The 22263-nt window shown below is 33.1% G+C and overlaps 1 pseudogene; it reads right to left on the reverse strand.

Moving 5' to 3' along the window:
* LOC115963705 overlaps window positions 1-14326 on the reverse strand; it is a 31264-nt pseudogene extending 16938 nt beyond the window's left edge.
* Between the last annotated feature and the right edge of the window lie 7937 nt (window positions 14327-22263).

Below are 22263 nucleotides of genomic sequence, written 5' to 3' on the forward strand. Positions count from 1 at the left end.
GGAATGTGCGTTAGCTGATATTCTTAGAGATGAGCACAACTTAAGCATAATGCAGATATCATTGCTGAAAAGTAGGAGATATTTGCCTCAATTTTTCACCTCTACCAACAGTGAATTATGCTAAAAGTGGGAGATATTGCCACAAGTTTGCACTAGAGATTGGCTAAAATGTTGTTGAATAGCCTTTTGGTTTCCTTTTAGTAGTTTGTTTTGGAAACTGTCTTGGCCTGTAATTGCTTGTATTCTTGTTAAAATTGTTTAGCTTGTTTTGGTAATTGTACTTGGCTTTGGATAGCCTATAAGTACTTTCTCTATCTATTTTTGCTTAGTTCAATAAAATATTCACTTGTTTTGAAGAAGTTGCAAACATAACGTGCAATCTGAAAAGTCATAAAGCTTCTATAATCTATCACTTTGTTCTAGTTTATAGATTCTGCAGCATGAAATAAAGCCATCTTGAAACATAAAATCCAAAATGAACACCACCTAGCAATGAAACAAAAAAGGCATATACAAAACTTTTTCATTATATAATATGCAGTTATTCACATATGGATTTTAACATATAGAAATATATATTTCCATTGCATTTAAAAATATTTGTCATTTTACGTATATCATTAGTGCCTAACTAGAAGCTACTCAAACATGCAAAAATAGAACCTAACATGTTTGAGTAGCTTCATTAGTTACAAAAATTGTTAGATATTATTTCCAACAAATTGTCCAATATGTTGTTGTCCACTAGCTGTCATTTGTATGTGCCATATATTGTCCATTAGCTGTGCAAAAAAATTGTCCAAAAATATTGACTAGCTTGCCAAGTAAGACATGCTTTGCAAAAATATAATTCAAAAAGTCCCCAATATGGTACTCTTCAAGGATTATAAATTATCATCAAGAGCCACTAAAACCTGCAAATATGCCACCAAATATAAATATATGTATTAAAAAAATAAAAAATAAAAAATAAAAAAAAAAACTTAAGAAAAATATAGATTCAAGTTGTAGCAAAAATCACAAGGAATATGCATACCTGATTTGTCTTAACAATTTGTCCAATAACATAGTCTAGTCCAACCAAATGACTACAAAAGACAGATTCCTACATTTTACATTTTAACAAATTTACATCAATGATGTGTTTATCTTATTATTTCAAGTAGTGAGGTGTTCATTCAAATATATATATATATATATATATATATACTAATTCTTATAACTAATTCTCCCACATAGTCAATTAGGCTTTGTTATGGGAAGGAAATATTTACTTCTTTTTTTCCTTCTTAAAGGGGGGGGGGGGGATGCAAGATTAGCTTATAAATTCCAGTTACAATTCTAACACACATTCATTGCTTCCCCCAAGCACAAGAGATGGATAAAGCGTGACTAGATTTCCTATGAAAAAGAAAACCAAACCTTATTGAAATTGTGGGACTTCTTAAATTACTATCTATCAAATGGCTAAGTCCTTCAAAAGAATTAATGTGAAACTTGTTTGAGACCAACGGACTTAAATTCCTCGATCTTTTTTGTTTGGAAAGGAAAAATGAACCATCAGAAGATGAGTTCCCTAGCAACCTCAGGGAAGTGTGCTTTTGTAAATGGGAGAAGTTGTGGGATTATTGTTTTGAAAATTGGCATTGGAAATCTAAGTTTTCATTTTGTTACCATCAGCATGCATTCCATAGAAGCTATTAGGATAATCAAACCAATCTTGTGGTGATCAAAAGAACTACCCCATCTACTGCTATTTACTGATTCGTGGCCCATCACATATTCCAACCACTTAGCCAAACAAAAACAAAAAAATGCAACAAGCAAAAAATTACAGGTGGGCAGTGGGCTTTTCATAAGTTGGCATTTTGACAGCACTTCATTAAAAGGAAAATGTAGATGGCACTAGGATTTAAGTAGTGTTACAAGTTGAAAAAAAAAGGATAAAGATAATAAAAGGAATAATAGATTTTAGGAGATGAAATCTAGACTTAAGTATAAATAGCTCTATCTAAGCCTTGTTTATTCACAATCCAAAACACAAGAGACTCCCAAACAATTTCAAAATTCAAATAAATCTAATTCCATTTACTGTGAAAGTTGAAAACTCAAACCCAAAGATTCATAACTTAGTGAAATTATCCACCAACTGTGAAACTTGTTCAACATTACTATGTTCTTCAAGAGAATTAATGTCAACTGAGGAATTGGCTTATAACATGTGCAAAGAATAATTGTCACATAAACTTAAAATAAATTTATAGACATATAGATTCATATATCATAGTGCAATATAGCATATCTTACTTTATTTAGGCATCTAAGTGATTGAACTTGTCTTGACTCACGTGCCTTTTTTCTTTGGGCCGTTCTAACACACCTTTCAACCTTGATTTTGGACGTCCAATAGTAGGTTTTGTTTTAATCCCACGTATATCTTCAAAAGTTATGCCCTCATGAGATTGGCATCCATTATCATCCTGTAAAACATCCCCAAGAACAATTTCATCATGGACCTCTGTCTGATCCTCCATGCTAAGGGAATAACATTTTTTCCTCATTTCTTGCAAATCCTTCAATAATGTGTCAAAACATCTTTTGGCATAATCATACATTATCTCAGACTCTACTGCAAGTATGGAAACTTCACGAAAATTGTGACATAAATGAGAGTAACGCTTTCCCAATGACTCTCTAGCATTATCTTTAATATCAACACCATGATAGTTCTTGATAAAACCAACATTTGCATCTTGTGTGCATCCTTTCAATATATAATGAGTTGGAAGTATCTTAATGTTTTTTTTTTTTTTTTTGTCAAGAACCTTCAAAGCATGGACACAAAGAATTCCTACAAAGCCGAACTTCATGCAACTGCAATGAACATTATTTGTTGAGGCTTCATATTTAACCAGGTACTCTTGAGTTTTTTGCCAGTATTTAACTTTGTATTCATTGATAGTATCAAATTTACTAACCTTGAAACTTGTACAATCACCCATCTTCATATATTCATCTTGAAACATTTTGAACATTTTTGGGGTATACAACTTTACAACATGTCTCAATATCTCTACATCAAATTGTAAAACTGGTGTTGTCTACCTTATTTTGAACTTAGCTTGCAATTCTTGACATCTCCTATCAGCCAAGACTTTAGTGTAATGTCCCAAAAAAGGCAAAAGATTATATTTCAATTTCAAGTATTTCTTCAACACATTTTTCATTGACTCACTACGTTGGGTGCTTTTCATATCAGCAGTAAACATATGTTGACATATACCATGGCCCAGTTTTCTTTTAAATCAAATATCCCATACAACCATTTATTATTAGTAAAATTATATTTCTTAAGCATATTATTCCATGCTGTTAGGTTCTAAAGTTTAGGATTTTATGTATTTAGAACTCTAATGTGTATTGTTGGCAAACCATGATCAAAACAATGTGTTTAGAAGTGTTTTAAAGCTAGCTCAAAGTTGTGTGTCAATGTAAAGTTGGAATCGAGTTAAAGTAGGAAGCATTGTGCCTTTCGGCCTGGCTCGATCGATCGAAGCTTAGGCTCGACCGATCGAAGCTCGGGCAGAATGCTTTTCTGCAGATTCGTCCAACTCAGCCCTATTTGTTTTAAAACGTTTTTAGGGTTTCTTATTTGTCCTAAGTATAAAAGGCAAACCCTAGCCACGTTTTAGTGTTGCTCATATTTACGGTTTGTGTAAATCTCTTGTGAGATCTAGAGGAGCTTTCCTTTACACAAACTTAGGGTTTTCAAGGAGAAGATTTATCTACACCTTGATGATCAATTCAGTTGCTGCCATTAAAGCTTAAAGAATACACAAGCAGGTGTGCTTGTAGCTGGTGGGAATCCAAGAAAGAAGGAGTCTGTGGATTCGGAGTTTGCACGTGGTAGTGTCAGTAAGTTCTACTGGTTGGTAGCAATAAGAAGTCGAGCGTGGGGGCTTGTAAGTCTTATTGTATGAACTTCGATTCTTTCAAGATAGTGGATTCAAGTTTACCTTGAGGATAGCTAGGTCAAATTCTCCCTAGGTTTTTACCGGTTTGGTTTCTTAGGTGATCATATCTTGTGTTATTTATTTTTCGCTGCTTTGCATGATTTGATCTTTTATATTGTGATAACCTAGACTTGTTTAATTGGACTAAGTAACAACTTGGCAAATTACCTAGGTTTAATCAATTGTTTAAGGGGTCTAAAAACTATCACATGCAACTAGCCATTCATCTTCATCTTCATAATCATACCTACAATTGCCTAAATTAGTTGCAAATTGCTTTGATGAATGAAATACATGACTTAGTTTCTTAGCAGCATTTTGATAAATATGCCATACACATAAACGATGATTCGATTCAACAAATACCTCTGCTATTGCCTTAGCCATTGCAGCAGACTGATTTGTAAGTATAGTTTTTTGCTGCTTTCCTGATATTGCACTCAAAACAACCACTTAAATGACTCTATGGTTTCATCATAAAGTAAAGCTGCACCAAAGATGATTGTTTGTTTATGATGATTAACCCCGATGAATGGAGCAAAGGGTCGATCATATTGATTTGTCCTATAAATTGCATCAAAACACAAAACATCTGCAAAGTAGCCATAATCAACTATTGATCTAGCATCAACCCAAAATATGTTCAATATTAGACCATCATCATCAACTTGTACTGAATAAAAGTAAGATAGATCTTCTAATTGCATATTATGAAAGTATTCCATCACAGCACGAGCATCACCTTTCTTCAAAGTCTTTCTCCTCCCACAATGTACATGATTTTTATAGTCATAATACAAAAAACCAAGATTTTCATGACCACTAACTTGCATGCTCAATAAATCTATAGTTTGTTTTAATGATATTCCAAACTTCTCTGCATCATTTGCAATAGCTTTTTGAGCAGGTGCAATTTTTCTTTTTGATCTTAACATATGTTTCCATTAGTGAAGGAGCAAACTCATGATTATGTTGTTCATGAAAAGAAACAACTTCTAACATACCATTTTTTTGAAGTTGACATGTCATTTGTGCTAAACAACCTACTCGTGAGATTGGGTGATGAAAATGTACTTGTTCTTGGCATTTGTCAACACCTTTTTCACCCTCTTTTGAGCACAAAATGTTCTCCTTATGACTTGTCCCTTATTTCCTCTCTTTATAAATTGTTTTCGTACACTGAAGCCAATTTGGTGGGCATAATCTTTGTAAAATTCATATGCACTATCATCACAATCAAATTTCATGCCAATTTTTGGAGCGTCTATTGCAGTACTTGATTTTTTTGGGCTTCCATGAGCAGGTACTACTTAAGCCTCCTTTTGAATAATAAAAAAAAAAAAAGCAAATTAGGAAAATAAATTTGCATATGAAAAAAAAAAATGTAAATGAGTTGATGCACAACAATAGATCAATGACGTGATTAAAATTGCAAAATAGTGTGACCAATAAATATCAAAGTTCATTTGTTGATATGGTTTTCTTTTCTATCAACCCCATATAAATTTTACTCAAAATTTGACAATGATGGTTGGCAAGAAATTATCATGCTCTGCCTAAAAAAGTTTAATTTCCTAGCAGATTAAGTAAAGGAAACAAATACTTCAACAAAGATACAAAACTAACATTTTCATATAGTTAACATAACTCCAAATAACAAAGAAAGCCTCAAATCTAAGCTGAAATCAGTACCCATTGTAGTAAGTATATACTTTTGTTTTCTAGATACCCAGTTACAAAAAAGAACAAAACTTAGATACACTTGGTTCAATGTTGTACCTTATGTCCACAAATTAAATTTAACCATGTATTTGCCCCTAAATAGTTGAATTTAATTAGTGAACTATTAAATGTGCAAGCAACATCCCACATCAGAGTTGCATAACCCAAGCCACAGAGGTAGCAAGTGGTGCAGCAGCTGCTGATGAGAGATGCACTAGCCAAGCCAGAAGAGTAGCAGGTAGTGCAGCAGTTGCTGATGCTAGATGCACTGGTCAAGCCACAAGGGCAGCAAGCAGTGCAGCATTTGCTGATGAGGAGTGCATTGCTCAAACCACGAAGCTTGCATCAGATGCCTTGATTAGCATAGAAGTCTTGGAATTGATTGAGGCAGTGCCACATCATGAATTCTTCATCCAAGAGCATTGAAGGAGTTAGTTCCGTGAATTAAGGAGTTTGTTACTCAAAGACTGACACGTGTACAGTTTCTAGAAGTTTCAAATAACTGTTTTTTTTTTTTTTTTTGGGCGCCTTTAGGGAGTTAATTATATTTTTTAGTGTATATAAAACAGAGCACCTTATGTATTGATTTCATTCATTCTTTTCCCAATTCTTGTAATTCTCTCTCAATCAATGAACTCCTCTCAATTTTATTTAGATTTCTCAGTTTTTACATGAACCTAAGTAAAACTGTAGCTAAGTTTTTTCAACCCAAAAAAAAAGCCTCAATTTTCCTTCCATTGTTACAAAGATTTCCAATCCAAACAAACAAAACCTCAAAAAAAAAAAAAAAAAAAAAATCCCATTTAAACATTTTCCTCCAAAAAATTATTCTAAAAGAAAATCCACAAGAATCAAGAAAAAACCCAAGAGCAAACTTTGAAAATCCACCAGAATTCGAAACTACAAAACTCAACTAAGAGCAAGCAAGCTCCAATATTCAAACTTTGAAAATCAATCACAAACAATGAACAACAATAGAAATAACAAACCAATGCATAAAAATCTCAAATCTGCTAATGGAAAACAAACCTTAAAAAAGGTTGAGCAGTCGTCTCTGTTTTTGTCATAAAGATTATTGCGAAAGGAATTGTCTTTGTGTTTGTCACAGAGATTACCACCAAAAGAATCATCTTTGTCTTCATCACAGAGATAACGAAAATAATCATCTTCATCACTAAGATTGCCACATAAAGAAGGGTATGGAAAGGTGGTTCTCGACAGGGACAAGTTGGGTGGGGGATGGGGAAGGCAGAGAGAGAGAAGGGGGAAGGGAGTGGGAACAGCAAAATGAGAGAGGTTTGGAGGGAGTGCCACCAACTGAGAGGGAAGGGATTGGATGGGTGAAATGGTGAAGAGTGGTGGATGGGTGGGACTATCGGAAACAATGGAAAGATCGGGGGGATAGGCGGAGGGAGCATTGGTTGAGTGCGGCTGAGATCAATTGAAGAGAGAAAGGGAAAAGAACGAAAGAGAGAGATGAAGAAGGGATTTAAGCTGTATAAGGCTGAAGGAAGGAGACAGAGAGAGGGTGAGTGACTGGTGTGGTTTAGGGACTAAGCATTTTCACTTGGAGAAGTTTTGGTTATGGTGGGAAATAATTGCTGTTTTGATAAAAAAAAATAAAATAAAATAAAAAGAGGGAAATATAGCTCAGTCCATTAACGGGAGAGTGGCTAACGTTTGAGTTAACAGGATTTATCTCTTGAATTTGAGTTTTAGTGAGGTGGGACAGGTGTCACTCTCTGATAATGACACGTCATAGTTTGGAGAGACTTCCTCTAATTCAGATTGCAGAGAAACTTTCTCCTAAACAAATATTATTGTCAGGACCAATATCGTCAATGCGAAAGTGAAAATATACTGTTTTAATTATCTTAGAAAACATAGTCTACTTAGCAATGTTATGAGGGAAACTTTATTTATAAAAAAAATAAATAAATAAAAAAAGGCCTTACTCAAAGGCTGTTTAGATCACTTTTTTTCATCACTCAATTTCCGTCACTCATCACTCATCACTCATTACTCATCACTTAAAATACCCTACCCGTTAGGCACCATCACTCATTACTCATCACTTAATATTTTTCACACTGTTTGTGGGCCCCATACCTGTTACTCGATGCAACTTTTTTTTTCAAGTACCCAAACTCACCGAACCCAATGAAAAAAAAAAAAAAAAAAAAATGAGAGGAACCCAGAACTGAAGACCGAACCCAGTGAAAGAAGAAAAAAAAAAGAATAAAGAATTGAAGACCGAACCCAGTGAAAAAAAAAAAAAAAAAAAAAAAAAAAAAAAAAAAAAAACCAGAATTGAAGACAGAACCCAGTGAAAGAAGAAGAAGAAGAAGGAAAAAAAAAAAAAAAAAAAAAAAAAAAAAAAAAAAAAAGAACTGAAGACCGAACCCAGTGAAAGAAGGAAAAAAACCCAGAACTGAAGACTGAACCCAGTAAAAGAAGAAGGAAAAAAAAAAAAAAAAAAGGTAGATTGGTCAAAAGTTGCGACTAAGTTATGACTAGTGGGTCCCATGTGTGTTTAATTACAAAAATGCTATTGGGTTATGAGTTATGGAAACTGGAAACAACCAAAATTTGTTTTTAGTTTCCATAATTCCTAACTCAAAAATTAGATAATTGAGTGATGGAAACAAAGTTATCGTGCAGCCAAACGGACTTTTAGCTATGGGTTCCACCATTTTTGAGTTATGAGTTATGGAAATAGAGAATTGAGTTATGGAAACAAGTCATCCAAACAACCTCTTACTATTTATATGCATTGTGAATTCTAAAGTAAAAATAAATAAATAAATAAATATAGGCAATAGTATGTTCGTATGATGCTAGGGTTAATTTATTGATATATGTGATGCTCGAGGAAAAAAAATTAAAATATATATCATTTATATGTAAGCTAAGCAATATTACGTTAATTATGTTGTAAAAAAAAATGAAAATCTCTAATTTATTTTAAAGAAGGAGAAATAATTTCGTTTTTTTTTCTTTTTTTCTTCTTCTTTTTTTGATGAAAATTTCGTTTTTATTAGATTAAGAGAAAACGCGCCATTTTATATAACATAAGTTGCGATTGGAAGTTTTACTTCTCGATAGTAATGGCGATGATTGTTAGTTATAATAATTTGCTAGCACTTACTTCTTGCATGTATAAGAAAGTTAGTAACATTATAATTATTCTCATGGCAAAGTTTTCCTCCAAACAGACTTAGAAAAATCCATTCAACCTATTATATGGTGACTTATAAAATCATATATACATATCATTTACATAAGTCACTAAAAAGTGTATTGTCCTAATATTTAGATTCTAAATAATTATATCTGCATCCATATTCATATAGATAAAAATATTAGCATACCAAGCACAATGATCTCTTCTTCATCTAGTTCTGGAAATGGATAAGTGCGTCCAACAGCCGATAAGATAACAATGGCACCATGAACAGTGACTCATGTCCAATTACTATGAGCATGTCACCAAAGGGTTCCCTCCTCGGTAGAAAATATGACTATGAATTTCTTGGTTGCTTTGCACTGTGCCTTTAAGAACCATAATATCATTTAAGGGTGTCAATTTTGATGAGCAGCACTTATCTTAGAGACACAATGATGAAAATATTTTTACTAGCATTTTTTCTAAATATAAATTCAAGGAACCTGGTTTAAAATTATAAAATACTGTTTTGAGAGCTATGAAATTTCCCGCGATGTATGGTTGGAGTCATCTTGTAAGATTCCTAAGAATTATATTAGAGTTCTTAGAGCATTCGTTTATTTGGATGTATATAATTTAAAGGAATCTAGATGGCGAGGAGCATTCAAATTCCTCCAATACCTTTTTTTTTTTAAACCAAAACGATAGAAATTTTATTTCATCAGCCAATATACAATAATAACTAGATCAATCATCTAGTCCTTGGGTGGACCATCAGCGAACAACATGTTGCGATGACTCACAAGAGATACTTTTACATTCTATCCAATAAAATAAGAACTGTTGCACTACTTCCCTGCTAACCCGTTGTGCACCATTAAGACGTTGATATTCCTCCAGCCATTTGTGAGCACTCTCAAAGATGACCTTCGGATGGAGCTGTACCTTCTCAAAGTAGACTTTATTGCGAGCTTGCCAAATCATCCATGCTGTAGTTACCCACTTCTCTAATTCCACAAGACTAATCCTCTACTGCATCTTCTGAAAAAGGAGGAGGAAATCAATAGGCTCGTTGCTGCATTTCTGGACAGTTCCCTTAAATAAAGCCCATACATTCCGCGCCAACGGACATTCCCACAACACATCGCTAATCGTCTCGGTCTGGTGACCACACAGTTCACAGCATTCTTCTATTCTGACTCGTTTCTTGTGCAGATTCTGCCTTGTTGGTAGACATCCTGAGCAAGCCCTCCAGATAAACATATGGACTTTAGGTGGCACGTTCAGCTTCCATATTTTCTTCCAAATATTTCCCTGGGCTTGCACCGCTGAATGTTCGGCTCGATTTGGCTGTTATAGGCGTAGAGCAACCTGGTACGCTGAACTAACCGTGAAGGTGTGAGCTTTATTCTCCATCCATACCAATCTATCTTGTGTGGCTTGGTGGTTTAGAGGCATATTAAGTATGGTCTCGCAGGTGTGTCTATCAAATGTAGCAAAAAGCTTCCCCCTATCCCATTGCTTAGATTCCTCATTCATCAAGTCATGAACTGTCATATTCACTGGTGGTGCATTGATGAATACAGGGGAGTGAGGTAGCCAATTATGGGTGGCCACACGTATTTTCCTACCGTCCCCAATCTCCCATCGAGAGCCAGCATATATTATATCTCTTGCAGCCAGTAAAGAGCGCCATACAAAGGATGGGTTATTTCCCATCTCGGCGTCCAAAAAGGAGGTGCTTGGAAAATACCTTGCCTTGTAAACTCTATAAAATAGGGACCCGTTATTGTGAATTAGACGCCATGCTTGTTTGGCTAGCATAGCAAGATTGAAGGCATGGATGTCTTTAAATCCCATTCCTCCTCTTTTTTTTGATGTACATAACCTATTCCAACTAAGCCAATGGATTTTTCTTTCCGCCCCGGTTTGGCCCCACCAATATCTAGCCAAATGGGAATTTATGTTGTCACATATGGATTTAGGCAGCTTGAATAAGCTCATGGAATAGGTTGGGATAGCTTGAGCCACCGTTTTGATGAGGATTTCATGACCCGCCTTTGAGATAAACTTTTCCTTCCATCCCAATACCCTCTTTGTGATCCTTTCTTGTAACTCCTTGAACATTCCCACTTTTGACTTTCCATTGGGCATTGGGAGGCCCAAATACTTTTCACATTCCGTCATGACTCGTGCACCCAACAATTGTTGAATTTCATTTCTCACTTCCCTCTTCGTATTTTTGCTAAAGAAAATGGATGTCTTCTGTCTGTTGATTGCTTGTCCAGATGCACCCTCATATTTGCCTAGTAATTCCCGCAGTCTATGACATTCATCAACTGTTGCTTGGCAAAACAGTAGACTATCGTCGGCAAACAAAAGGTGTGAAATGCATACCCCATGTTTGCTAGACAACACTCCCTTGAGAGATCGGTTTTCTTCAGCTTTTCTCAGTAAGGCAGATAGCCCTTCTGCACATAGTAGGAACAAATATGGCGAAAGTGGGTCCCCTTGCTTTATTCCCCTCCAATACCTTAAATTTGTGGAGATGTGGATTCCCATGCACATTATTTCCAATATCTCCAAAGTTTTAATTTCCTATGAATCATAAAATTATCCTCGTTTGGTTAAAAAAACCCTCATTTGAAAATACCCTTAATTAGATACCAGTTTCAAAATGAGTAAGAGAAACTATTCAGTATTCAATAGTGTGTGAGAAGTATTAAAGTTCTGATGTACAACTCAATCAAACCACATAATTAAGCATTCTACATTTTTTTTTTCTTCTGATTAACTAATCAGTGTACATTTATAAACCAATAAAACCTAAGGATATACATGAGTTAATGTTATGTGATAATATGAATACAAAGTGTTTATATATATATATATATATATATATTAGCAATACCAGGTTTTTCTTCTATCTTTATCTTTTCCTACTGTCATTTAATTTTTTTTATTTTTTTATTTTAAAGATAATGTTATTGGTGTTCTAAGAAAAAGTGAGATATAAAAGATACTTCATGTTTATATTAGAGCATCTCCAACAAGCTCTCTAAACCCAAAATTTGGAGAGTAAACCCACAAAATGATGCTCTAACAGTCTCTCTAAATGACTGCTCATTAGCAAAAAATTATTTGTCAATGAACTGTCACTCCCTTAGTCTGATGACCTACTATTCATGAGCAAAACAATTAACTGTAATAAAAAATTCAAACCACCAAATAAAATATTCAATTTTACTCAAGTTCACTATGGCTAAGTGCGAACATCTCAACCATTCCAGAATTTTCTCTCTCTCAAACATCTCTATCTAAACTCAATCGCAATCAAAATACATAAGAAGTATATGTGTGTGGAGGAGAAAAAAAGAGGGAAAAAAAAGAAAAAGAAAAAGAAAAGAAAGAAACATATGGATCAAAAAAAGTACAGAGATAAGGGAAAAATAAAATAAAGAATAAGTAATTAAAATTGAGAAATGCCACCACAATATTTTCACAATAAATCATAAATGGTGGGTTATTATTAGCTAATATTGGTGAGAAAAAAATAATTTTTTTAGAAAGAGAAAAATAATAATTTTAATAATACGTTCAAATTAAAATCAGTATAAACTTATCATAAATGATTTTTTGTGAAAGTGTTGTAAAAATATTATGAATGTGGCTTTTAGGAATGAATGAAGTAAAATTGAAAGGAGAATAAAGAAATATTAAAGAAAGAATGAAAAAATAATATTTAAATGAAATAGAGAAATGATAGAGATTAGAGAGTCTATTGAAAAATGTATTTAAAAAAGTAAGTAGGCAAAAAGTAAAATGTATTGTTCATGCTCTTATACCAAGGTTTTTGAGAATAGAAAGGAATCCTTTACAATCTCTATTAATACGTTTAACATTATAATATTTTATTCTTAGAAAATCTTATCAAAACAATTATGGGTATGGTTGCATTACTAAGTCTACGTATCCTCTAGCATCATATTTACCAGAATATGGATGTCAGAGAGTACTAGATTACTTAAACCAAATACCACTCAAGAATATGTATATGGACGATAATGTGATTACATAGTCGTGTTTATGTAGTGAGAGAGTTAAAATTAGAGTTAGAATAAAAATTACCAGTGAATGGTCACCCCATAATATCCTTGGTTGTGAACATTAACATATGCCGTGTCTCCTCTATGAACCCGTACTACTGGTCCTGGAATACTGTCATTTACAACTAACGCACTTGTTTCGTTACACAACATTGTGAAATTTTCCTCTCTAGGCTGCAAAAGAAGCATACACTCTTAATTAATTGATGTAATTGTAAACACAAAATTTCTCAATTGCAGAAAATCAAACAATTGAAAAAAAATATGGTTTGCAAATATAAATTTGTATAGATAAATAATGAGTACAATCTCTATTTCAATTCTTTTACAAAAGAATACCCTCTGATTCTATCTTCATTGAACTTGACTCAAACAAGAGATCTTCTTGATTTTGGTTGGAAGATAGATTGAACGGTCTTCACAATGAATATCTAGCCTTGAGCGTGTTAGAGATTTGTTATTCTTCAAGTTCTTCAAGCCCTTTGAATGTTCTTCAAGCCCTTTGAATGTGCTTCAAGTTCTTCAAAGATTATTGAGACAGAAATTCTCCAGAACTTGAGCCTCTTGAAAACTTGGTGTGGAAAATGAGAGGGTATGTCCTCTATTTATAGTGATTTTAGAGGATAAATTTCACTTTGAATTGGTATACTTGAAAGTATGTAGTAGACTTTTGATTGGCCCAAATTCTTCTTAGAAATAATTATCTCTATTTATCTATTTTGATAAAGATAATAATCAATAAAGATAAATAATTATCTCTATTTAATTATTTTTAATAAAAATAATTATCTATCAATTTTGAATAGAAAATTTTTCTCTTTATTTTTTTTATTTATTTTAATAAAGATAATTATCCCTAAATTTTGAATAGGAAATTTATCTTTATCTTGTGGGCCCAATGATACGTGGCAAATTTCAATATGTCAATGTGATATCAATTTGGATGACACATGTCATCATCTAATTTAATTAATCTAATGACATTAATTTAGAATTTGCCACTTAATTTTGATGTGGCATTTTATAATTGGCTTAAAATTTTGCCTCCTACAGTAACCAACAAAAACATCAAGCTTCTACTCTCCAACCCGGGAGGCAAGCTAATGTATTCAACCCCACAGTATTGCAAAAGCACCTTAATTTACTAGTAGAGGTAATTTTTTAGTGATTTTCAAGCCAAAATATAAAAAGGCAAGTATAATATAGTAAGTACTTACAACAAAGTCATAGAAATGGACTTCGCCTTCGACCATGCAAAGACACTGTGCAACAAGAAACAGAAAGCACAGAACCAGTGATTCTTTGTTTTTTATATTCATGTTTCACTCTCTTCAGAACGACACTTTTTTCTTTGGAGAAATTTACGTTGTGTGTGGGCTATATATATATATATATATATATATATATATATATTATAAACAAGTCTAACGGGAAAGTGTTAAAAAAAAAATGTAAACATGGCCTGTTAGTGAAATTATATATTTGCAAAAGTATCACGTCCAATCATTTGTAAAATACTAAAGAACAAAGTTTTTCTCCAAACTAGTTTGGAGAGAAACCCTACAAACTCATCATATATATTTATATTGAGTATAAATTTTGAAAATCTAATCGTTAGATTGCATGTTCTTATTACATCCTTAATGCTTACAAAATTTCAAGAAAATCAAAGATAAATTACTATGTCATCAAACAAATGTTATAATTTCAAGTTTTTGTAATCTAAAGTTGTATATAAAACATAAGTCAATTGATCAAATAGTAAATAATATCTGATTTGAACAAAATTTGATATGCACGTTAAGAACATAAGGAATATGAAATTCAACAATTAGATTTTCAAAATTCACATTCAAAAAAAAAATATATAAGAAATTTGAAGAATTTCTCTCCAAACTAATTTGGAATGAAGTTTTGTTCAATACTAAAATGTCATGGCATGTGATTCGTACTTGCACGTGATTTACCTACAATTCAATACAAAAACGGCATGTGTTTCACTTAAACAGTCAAGGCATGTGATTCGAACTTGCACGTGATTTACCTACCAATTCAATACAAAAACGGCATGTGTTTTACTTTCAAACCGTATAAAGTCTAAACCCCCTTTCATGCGGTTATATTGGAATATATGTATTGCACCTAAAAATCTAACAACAACATCCCCCAACCCCCCCCCCCCCCCCCCCCCCCCCCCCAACAAAAACCAGTATATGTGAATTTCAACCTAAACCTGTCCTAATTGATCTCATTATTATCTCTTATTTAATACATTCTATACTTATTTCTTAGCCCAAATATTTATACAGCTGACTCTTTCTCTCTCCACTGCAAGTCTCTCTCTCTTTGCACGTTTTTCCCCTCTATCTCCTCCACGGCTCTTCTACCTCCATAGTCAGGTCCCCTATAGCAAAAAAAAAGCCACAAATGGTGCAAATTCAATCTACTGCTTGAATCTGCACAATCTATAGCAGACACAAAAATATTAAACAAGCAATAGATTTTAGAATGATTGACAACTCAAATAAACAAACAATGTATCCATTGATAGTTGGCTTAATGTGCAAAAAGGTGATGAATCATCAAGGCATTTCGTGGAGTACTATGGGAGGCCGGTGTTGTCAGTAGTGTTGTCCATAGCTCTTGTTCTTAAAAAGCCAAATGGACGAGTTTTCAACTTTGACGTGGTTAACAGATCGAGTTGATAATGTTGCTTGCTTTCTTTCTTTTTTTGATTATTTTATCATATCAAAGTGGCAGATAAATCAATGAAAGAGGAAAATAACAAAAGCATGTAAAACGGAAACCACATTTGGTATTGTATTTGTGTTTGGAAAACTTTCAAATCCTTATACAATCTGGAAAATTAAGTGGTCAATGGTTGTTAGAGTTCCCAATTAATATTTTATTTTAATGTTAAAAAATGACTAAACAAGAGTTGTTCTTTTTAAATATTTTTGTGTCTGCAATAGATTGTGCAGATTCAAGCAATAGATTATCTGCACCATCTGTGGCCGTTTTTTTTTTTTTTTTTTTTTTTTGCTAACGGGGACCTAACCGAGCCGTGGAGGAGATAGAGAGAAAGAGAGAGAGATGTGCAGTGGAGAGAGAAAGAGTCATTCTTATCAATTTTTTGGGCTTAGAAATAAGTATAGAATGTATTAAATAAGAGATAATAAATGAGATCAATTAGGATATTAGTATTAATGAGGATCTTTTTTTGACCGTTGGATCTACTTAAATCCAATGGTTTAAAAAATGTGTAATTCTAAAGAGTTACACCAGATGTAATTTGAACCCATCTCATATATATATATATATATATATATATATATATCCGATACCTAACAATATAAACTACCTTCATACATATATATTTGGATATTTGAACTGCTTGCTGGTAGATGGAAGAAGAAATCTTGTTAGAAGGTGGTAGCTTAGAGAGAAGAGTTGAATTTTTTTTCTAAATAACAATAAATATTAAAAAATTTAGTTAATTGTCACGTTTCAAAACAATATTGGAAACTAGCATCGCGAGTGTCTAAAACTCGAGTTCCAAGATAAAACTCGAGTTTTTAAGCCTCGATTTGTAAGTGGATTGGTCGGAAGTGGGAAAAAAATCAAGCTGAAAATCGAGTTTTAAAGACTCGATTTCCATAATGAATAAAAACGCCGCTATAGGTCTATAAAACGTCACTATAGGGCTTAAAAACGCCACTATAGGACTCCTTAAACCTGTACTTATAAAAAAAAATTTTGCAGAAAAACGTCACTATAGGGTTTTAAAACGTCACTGTAAGACTTAAAAACGCCACTATAGGTTAAATTTTTTTTGCTTGAAACTCGAGTTTTAAAGACTCGAGATCTAAAGCGAGTCTTTTAGGCTCGAGTTCTAATATGGATCTCGAGTTTCTAAAACTCGAGATGCTACTTTCCTTTATTGTTTCAAACGTTGCCTAACTTACTATTTTGAATGGCTGAAGACATCTGTTATGCACAATACCTCGAGAAGAGTTTTCATGAGTTACAAAAGAATCGAACTAGAATCTCAAAAAAAGAAAAAAAAAAAAAGGAATCAGACCACTTTTAGTGCTACTAACCATGTGTATATTTAATGGCTCGAAGCACGAAATATTTGAACCACGTACATATACAATTAGACATGGCAAAAGGGGCGGGTCAAGTTGGGGTCGGGTCAAGTCAATCGAATTGCAGGCCAAACAGGTTGCGGGTCAAAAACGGGTCATTTTTAGCAAGTTAAAAACAAGTTCAAATCAATCGGGTTGTGGGCCGTGTCAGTTAACCCATATTTTTCACATGAATTTTTTTTTATTATAAAGAAAACATGTATTTGTCATTTGAAAAGTCATGCAACAAATTACTTAATGTAAAATTCATTAGTTTGAATTCACTACTTATATCAAGAATGAATTCAGTTAAACTTATTAATACTTATTTAATAATTTTAAAATTATACAAATCCTAACATTGCTATCTAAAACAAAATAACACAAAGATAAGTAAAACAAATACGCAAGTTTTATTTCTACACAACCTCAAGATCCCAAAATATAAAACAAAATTACAAATGACTTATTGAATAACTCATTTGACAAAGAATAAAAATGTATAAGAAATTTACAATCTTTAAAATTAATTTTATAACATATTATCAATTGTGGTTGGCACTCAATTTCAATTTGAGATATACATTAAAGTTTAACTATTTACTTATTTATACGTGGTCTTTTTTATGAATATCATATTATTGTTAAGCAACACACACTCTAGGAAATATCATAATTTATTTTGAAAAGCCGTTTATTTTGGACATAAATTGTTAAAAAAATAGGTCTAAGCATTCATAATTTATGCTAATTTGATACTTTGGCTTCACTATTTTCATACTTGTGAATGTTTCTCACACATGTCTACAATTTTAAATCTACATTTTTTAACTCTGCTATAACTAGATTATATTGACATGTACTTTGTTATTTGATATCTAAAAATCTTTACTCATTACAGAATATTCAACCATTCATCTTTCAATTAATTTGCATGTAGTTATGTAAATATTTCAATTGTTTCCTTAAAACTCATAACAAACAATTAAATCAATATTATCTTAATTTTATTAATTTTTTTTTTACCAAAAAAAGAAGTTTAAAAAATGCTTCAGGCTCGGCTCGGGTCTTGGGTCGGGTCGGGTTGAACCGCAAAAAAAAAATAATAATAATAAATAAATAAATAAAATTGGTCGGGTCACAGGTCAACCTGTTTTTACTTCAGGTAAAAAAAATTAGGTTCAAGTCAGATATTTTTGGGGCCAGGTCAGAAAATTATGACCTGTTTTGCCATGTCTATATACAATAAAAGGACTTATGAGGGTGCCACACACGGTACATGCATGGTGGGAGAAGAAAGGATCGAAGGATTTATGAGGGTGCCACACACGGCACATGGTGGGAGAAGAAAGGATCAAAGCATGTGCAGTGGTGCACAAGGTGGTATACCATGCATCAGATGGATGTTTCCTCCTTCTTACATTGAAGTGGACTACACATGAACCGAAGCATGTGCAGTGGTGCACGAGATGGTATACCATGCATCAGATGTATGTTTCCTCCCTCTCACATGTAGTTTCTTAATTGGGTGTGTTTTTTAATATGTTAAATGCCTACTTTTTAAAGCCAAGCTTTTTGGCACACTTCAAATTCTCTTAAGTTGGCTGTTTTTATTGTGAGATTTAAGAGTGTATCCCATAGTTAATTAATAGAAAGATTTTTAATTTTATTTTTTAATTTGTGCATTGGTCATTTTAAAATGTCCACTAAACCCTCCACAAAAATTTAAAATTTAAAATATACCAATTTTTCAATTTTGATGAAATTGGGTTTTTAAAAAATTAAGAATTATCATGTTCAAATGCCCAAATTAATAAATTTTATTTTTAAGAGAATACAACATGAAGCCTAATTTCTTAATTCGAAGAGGGAGAATGGTGAGAAAATATGAGAATTATCATCTCAATTCCCGAAGAGGAAGATGGATCAGCCAAATATGACAACAATCCTTAAAATCACCCTTTCCAATAAAACTAAAAAATACAATTCATAAAATCACCCTTTTAACAAATCCAAGTGATGACCCTAAAAATGTTCAGCATCCTTGGAAACACTTGCATCCACATTTTCAAGTCTCCTAACTCCCTCTATCCCCTCCCTAAAATATTGATCATGACCCAAACCAAGCTACTATCTAATCCCCTATCACCAATGGGTCCAATTCAATCAACCCCAAACTACCCCTCTTTGAAAAGGATAATTTCATGGCCGTATTGTGTGAAGAAGAGGAAGCCACAAAAGTGGGGTTTTCAAGAATAACAAAGATGAACTTTTTTGACAAAATTTTCAAGAAAAGTGAAATTAATCACACTTGAAACCCAAAAAATTGAAGTTTCTAAGCTTGATTTTGAGTTTGGAAATTGAAAGTTTGAAAAAAAAAAAATAACTATAAATGGTGGAAGATGGGATAAAGTGAGAAAGAAAAAGAAAGAAGAAGGATGGGGGGACCAGTTTGATCAAGTTGAGTAGGTCAAACTTGAGTTAACTCACAATTTTTTTTTTTTCAAAAATTCATGTTTTCTTAAAAGGTTTTTATGATAAATCATCAAAATTCAAAATAAAAATTCTCCCCATAACTTTCAAAGCAATCGTTGGGTCTCTAAGAAGTTAAAAATCCCTTTCCTTGTGGACTTCTAAGAAGTTCTCCCCATAATCACAACCTAAGAAGTTCAAGATCGTCTTTATTCTTGGTCTCTATTGAGATCAAGATCATTTTTAATTCTTTTCTTCGACCTTCAAGTCCAAGCTCCCCAGTGGACCTTTTCCTAACTTAAAACCTTAGTGGATATCTAGCAAAATTCAAGATCTCTAGTGGAAACTTGCCAATTTAATTCAATTTCAACCTTTGGACCTGTAGTCTGCATGTCTAATTTAATTCAATTTTAAATTGCCTTATTTACTAAACAAATAAAAAGTTATGTTGTGATTATGTTATGCTTTTAAATTAAACTTATGTCATTATCATTTTCATTTTCATCACGTTTTCTGATAGTCATTGTTGGAATTATTTATTTATTTGCTACATTAGGTTGCAAACATGTCTAATAGTGCTATATTTATTTAATAACCTACCATTTTTTTCGTAGGTTCTTGTTAGTTCAATTAGTAAAAATTTTTATGTTTAAATAAGAGATTTAGAGTTCAATCCCCTCCAACACCAAAAATTGATTGATATTATTGTTGTAGTTGAAAAATGTTTGACTTGTTTAAAATGAATCAAATATTCGATTAATTTGTATGATAAGTTTGCATATTGTAATTTTATCAATGACATACTTTAAATCTTTATCTTTGTGATTGTGTTGTAGCTAAGAAACATTAGTGACAAGCTTGCATTTAGTGCGTGACTGAGAATCATTATTTTTTAATGAAGATACGAATTGAAAAGATTGTGCAGCCTATTGTTGAATTTTACAACGTTATTTTATGCTTTATGCTGTGTATAGATGAAACTTCTTGTTGTAATAAATTTATTTGAACAAATGTGAATATTTATGTCAATTTAATATTTGGAGCATTGTATATGAAATTTAATTATTTGATCATCAATTAGTAATTGCAATTAGATAATGGATGAATATTGGGTTATACATAAAGTATTGCTTTTTATAATTAAATTTGAAAATTTTAGTAACAACATCTAACAAAACGCTACATTATGTTCTCTAATGTAGCAGTTTTAAAAACCGTTACATTGGATTTTGAATAAACAAATTTAGGGTTTATTGGTTTTTTTGACCACTACGAAGCAAAATTTGTAAAAGTTAAAATTTATTGCAACATTTCTAACAAACATTTCAATAGGGATATTGCTACACAACTCTTGTTAGGGTTGTCCATGGGTCGGGCCGGGTCGGTTTTGGGCCCAACCCGGACTCGACCCGCCGGCGTCGGGTGGAGGGGTAGAGGAACCCAGAACCGACCGCTGGAAAAATCGGTCGAGTCGGTTTCGGGTGGGGATGAGCATCGGTCAGTTGCCGGAGTAAAAAAATCGTCGAAATCTAAAAAAAAAAAAAGGTCGCCGGAATCTGGAAAATACAGTCGGAATCTGGAAAATCATGCTAGGATCTGGAAAATCTTGCCAAGATTTGGAAAATCATGCCGGAATCTGGAAAATCTCTCCGGTATCTTCATTTTTTCTCGTTGGAATCTGGAATTTTTCACTAAAAATTGCTGGAATTGGCCAGATCTAATTAAATCCCACTAGATCTAGCCGGATCTGGTCGAGATCTCGCCAGATTTGGCCGAGATCTCGCTGGATCTAGCTTGATTTTGTAGGATTTGGCCGGATTTTTTATACAACTCCGGTCAGGTTCGGGTTGCTCGGGTTTTGGAGAAGCAAACCCGCCACTCGACCTGCCGGTGTCGGTTCTTGAGAACGGAAACCCGCTATCGACCAACTGGACCTTCGATTCGGGCCAGAATTGGGTTGGCGTTGGGTGGTTTGGTCGGGTTGTCGAGCTCCGGTCGGGTCTAGACAGCCCTAGCTCTTGTAGCGGTCAGAATTGATAAGTGTTGCAAGAAAACATTGCAAAACATTTTGCAGCATTTTTTGGGGAGTTTTGCAGTGTTTTATAATCGCTGTAGCCTACAATAGAACCAATTTCACGGTTGAACTGTTGGTTTTTTTTTATTTTTACCGAACCAGTTCCATATCCGGTTTCTGGTTGAATCGATTCAATTGGCCAATATGGTTAGGTTTTTAAAACCACGACCAAGAGACCACCATGCACCCTTGGCGCGATGGTCACTTCACGAGTATAAATGCTTATGGAATGTGGGAGGTAAGGACCGAGATTCAAGTCTCTAAGAAAGAGTTTCACACATATATACACTTAAACTAAATTATTATAGTATAATTTCTATCTTATATAAAAAATAAAAAACCACGGCCAAAAGTCATATTTAACTGAAAGATTTTTGGAGTTTCCAATGGAAATGTCCAAAGTTCAAAACCTCCCTCCACCATTGTCTTAAATATTGAATTATAAAAAAAATAAAATAAAAAAATGTCTACTATAAAGTGATTTCAAATTAATTTATAAGACAGTAATTTGTAAAATTAATAATTAGATTTTATGTTCTCTAACTATCTACATAGATACAAAACATTTAACAAAATACCTCAG

This window comes from Quercus lobata, chromosome 2 (assembly GCF_001633185.2).
Source record: "Quercus lobata isolate SW786 chromosome 2, ValleyOak3.0 Primary Assembly, whole genome shotgun sequence".
Lineage (NCBI taxonomy): Eukaryota > Viridiplantae > Streptophyta > Magnoliopsida > Fagales > Fagaceae > Quercus > Quercus lobata.